Here is a 4464-nt window from a genome sequence, read left to right on the forward strand (position 1 = left end):
GATAACAATGTGAACACGAACTAACTTCAGTGTACTAACACGAGCAAGTTAGACATCAGCAGCAATCTACGAATGCAGTGACATTTGCCCAGCTAAGAAAATTCGATTGTGTCGATTTCTTTTCACTTCAAGTTTAGAAACCTTTTCATCAAGAAAGAAAGGTTTTGTAGCTTTAGATCCGTCGATGTGCCTTTGTCTAGTTCATGTCTATATGATCCGAGGTTTTCTCATTAATTGCAATTTTTGTACAACTTTGTGAAGAAACCATCCCTTGAAAAAGAATCATATTATTCCAGTATAGCATTTCCTGTGATGATGAACAAATTTGATACTCAGTGTTTCTTCTATATTTTTGATGCCATACATGGATACATAAAGAAGGTGTACAATAACTAGATATGTGTTTAAGATGTATCTGCAACAAAGTCTTGTATCACAGTCCGTACCGCAATAGGAATTCTCACCGAGCGAGTGCCTCCGGCTGACCATGTCAAGCTCCCGAAAGTGTACCCTCCTTGTACTCTCTGCCTTGCTGTGAATCTCACCATAAACTTCGCACTTTTACTACCGCCTTGGGTGAAACGGATCACAGATGGCTCCACGAGCACATCTATCCCCGCTGGAGCTTCAACAACTAAATGATGTGTTGCTTCGCTGGCCCAACATTAGTAACAGTGCACTGAAGCATGACAGGGTCCTTGAGGTTCGGCACGGCGATGGATGGGACGTTAATATTGAGGTAGTAGGACTCGCAGCCGTCTTGTTGTATTCCCTTGCATCCACATCGTAAACCAAGCCAGGGTCAACGGCCCTATCTGGGTTCATGTGGCCACCACCAAAGTCGAAGGGGTCGGCTAGTTTCCTTGGGACCCCTTCTGCTTGGATCGGCATCCCAAAATGATCGGTCACATACGCTACAACCAATGCCAAGGAACAATCTAGTCAGTTATATATTCTAAAGAGTTAGTTTGATGTGTTTTTTTTGTTTCAATGTACGTATACCGGTGGTGACGATTGCGGACTTGATCATGGCAGGTGACCAGTCAGGATGAACCGACTTGAGCAGCGCGGTCACCGCAGAGACATGCGGGCACGCCATGGATGTCCCCGATCTGAAGGCATACGAGCTGCCCGAAGCTACCAAGATGCTGACACCAGGTGCAGTAATGTCGGGCTGTTCAAGCATGTGTATCGAGAGTTAGATATGCATGACTTCAGTTCTAAAAAACTAGAGAGGCAAGGTAACAAACCGACAATGGCACAAATTCAATTATTTGTCTCAAGTTAAGTTGATAATAATATGAGCATAAATACCTTGAGTATGCTAGGGAACAACATGCTTGGACCTATGGACGAGAAGGAGGCGATCCTTGGTGACAACACCCCGTTTCCGACAATGCTTACCGCCGGCGACACCTTCACCACCGGATTCCTAAACACATGACACAGACATGAATTAGTTCTTAGATAAGAAGGTACATATGTTCACCCTTCAGTTTCAAACAGTGTGACAAATTCTCACTCAGTCATCTCCCAGTAGAAGTAAATTCTATGTGCGATCTCGAAATCCACCAGCGCGCAAGGCATGAATCCCTTGCACCCAGCCAGGTTGTCAAGATTGTTGGCGGTGTACTGCGCAAAGATGAGGCCCATGGCCCCTGCCTCGACAGTAGTCTTGATGGTCAAAGGGAGTGCTTGCTTGGGGGCGTGGTGGCTGCCTGGGCTGGTGCATAACAGAGGACGGTTTTGCCAGTGACATTGCTCAACGCCAGTGATTCGGCGTCGCAGCTGCACATAAGTTTTAAAATTGAACATGTGGCTCCATAAAAGCGTGTCATTTACTATCAAACAAATGTCGTCAAGCCGACTGGTTTCTTTCATTACCTCAGCACATGAACAAGGTCCTGAAATCCGCTGTTGTTCATAGCCGCATTGTAGTTTAGAGATTGCCCCTGCGTTTGAAATCAACCATCACAGATTAAAGAGCAAGTTAATCAAGGAAAGCTATGGGATATGCTATAGTTGATGGAGAACCAGCAAGTCCTCCTATATATTGAATGGATTACAAAAACCGTATAGACGAAAAACTGCGCGTAAGTTTATGAGCAGTGCTATTCGTACGTAAAACTTTTACGTACTTCTTGCGCATATATAAGACTCGGCAGCGGACGGTTGGCAAAAGATTAGGGGGTGCCGAGGTCGTTACAATCTAAAAGCAACTAGTACATAGAGTAAGCATACGGATTTTACGTAGGAATAGTATTTTCCTAAGTTTATTTAGCAAAACTATGTGTAAATTTGTGCACGCTATAGGGCAACACCAACTTGACTAAACATATTGATGATACTATTTTGTTTTTGGAGTACATTTTATCCAGTACTAACATTTTTTTTTTTCTCTAATATATTCCATGAGATACTTCGCTATTTAGGATATGGCACAAAATGAAAATGGTTTACATATTTTTTGAAATAAAAGTGAGAAACTGTTTGGTACGTACCACAAGCTTTTCTTTGTTTCCTATCGATATCAACGTCGGGAAAGAACGGTCAATCGTGCTAGCGGCAACCGTCGTAACCCATGGTTCTGCATTAGTTACAGTCTGCGGCACAGGTCCATCACTCCCTCCACTGAACACAACGGATGTCCCTCTTTGTACAGCATGCAGTGTCCCAGGAATCTCCTTACCAACACTTCCAATCGATAGTGACATGACATCCACGCCATCATATATGGCATCGCCGATGGCTGCGAGGACGGCTGCATCAGGGCACCCACCCACCCAGCATGCCTTGTAGATACCAAGCCGTGCACGTGGTGCCCCGCCTCGTGCCACGCCCATGGCTAGGCTTCCGTAGCTCACACCTTGCACTTCTCCGCCAGCGATAGTCGATGCGACGTGTGTGCCATGGCCGTTGAAGTCCCGGGGCGACTTATAGTTGCCCTTTAGCAACGCAGGACTGCTGCCTTGGCTATACCACCGCGCGCCGATGACCTTTTTGTTGCAACTTGTGGCATTGAACTCGTGGCTAGTTTGGCATTTCCCTTTCCACCGTGCCGGCACAGGGCCATACCCATTGTCGTCAAAGCTTCGTGATTCGGGCCATATGCCTATTAATAAGCATGCATATGCATGGAGTTAGCTGATTCCCCGGCTTGGGATTTCTCATGCTTTAGATTTGAGCTTAAGGATGAGATTACGAACTTGAATCAATCACTCCCACAATGACATCTTCACCGTACTTTGCTTTTTTGAGGAGTCCCGATTGGTGTGGTTGTTGGTTATGGTCAAGTCCAAGGAAGTCCCAGCTCCGAGTTGTTTGTGTTTTGTGAAAAGTGTTAGGCTTCACAGTGACAACTTCGGGAAATTCTACATTCGGACATGTTGATTAGCTTATGTGAATCATGCAAGTAGAATGCCTCAGCTTGGGACTTAGTGAGCATCACCGCGAACCCAGAAAATCCATGCTTGTAACTGTATACTATCGACCTCAAGGCTTCATCCTTGCTGTTATTGCGAGTAAAATGAAAGGTGAGCGTAAATCACGGCGGTTTCCTGCTAATATGTCTATGATGCAATATGAACTTGTAGCTAGTACCTTCCCAAAACAGATGTTAGTATGTCATGGTGAGACGCGATGACCACGGACGGGTCATCATGCTTCTTCTCCCCCATATAGACGATATAGAGCTGAAGTTCATTTTGTTGCATAAGTTTTCAACAAACAATGTCCGAGGAAGGGAAGCAGGTAATCCAGACAGGAAGCAAATTGAAGAGGACTGGCGTATGCATCTTACCTTGCTCGAGGTGTTAGCTGAAAGAGGCAGCAATGCCACCAGTAGGAGAGCACAGCAGAATGCTGTTCTGGAATCCATGTCTGATATGAGGAAGAGTGCTATGTTCTCTTGTGTTCCCTCGCTTGTATGTATATATAGCAGCCAGGAACAATCTTTTTCTTTTCTTCTTCTTTTCCAAAAAGGAGGTTGAAACTGAAACCCATATTTATTGTAATAAGTTCGCTTTCGAGACATTCGATGTAATAAGTGTATGATTGCACTCTGTTATAAATCCTTCAAGTACTGTGTATGTCAGCATTACCGATCCAGGGATGACACTTATGCACAGAGATTTGACCATCTGAGGTCGGATCGCTACATACAGTAAATGGTTTCAATTGGAAAACATGAAAAATCTGGGTGCACGTGTACAACAAATGGTAAATACAGGCGGAACGCCACTTCGCCAAGCGCTCCAGAATTGTGAAATGCTTGAAATATTTGTAAGATAGCTTGCAACATGGTCGCTTGACCTTCAGAAGAATTTGCTCCCCAACAGCAGACTATCATTTTGTGCACTTTCTATCAGCTTGAGCTTTCATCCGAGCTTGTACCTTGAAGAGTTGTGTGTTCAACAAGTCGATGTGGGGCTGGTAGTCCGCTGATATTTCAAGTACTAAAGACCG

General features: G+C 44.7%; 1 pseudogene; it reads right to left on the reverse strand.

The window, feature by feature from the left end:
* Positions 1 to 267: 267 nt before the first annotated feature.
* Positions 268 to 3877, reverse strand: LOC109734786 (subtilisin-like protease SBT3.9; annotated as a pseudogene).
* Between the last annotated feature and the right edge of the window lie 587 nt (positions 3878 to 4464).

The sequence above is a fragment of the Aegilops tauschii genome, chromosome 7, assembly GCF_002575655.3.
Source record: "Aegilops tauschii subsp. strangulata cultivar AL8/78 chromosome 7, Aet v6.0, whole genome shotgun sequence".
In the NCBI taxonomy this organism is placed as follows: Eukaryota; Viridiplantae; Streptophyta; class Magnoliopsida; order Poales; family Poaceae; genus Aegilops; species Aegilops tauschii.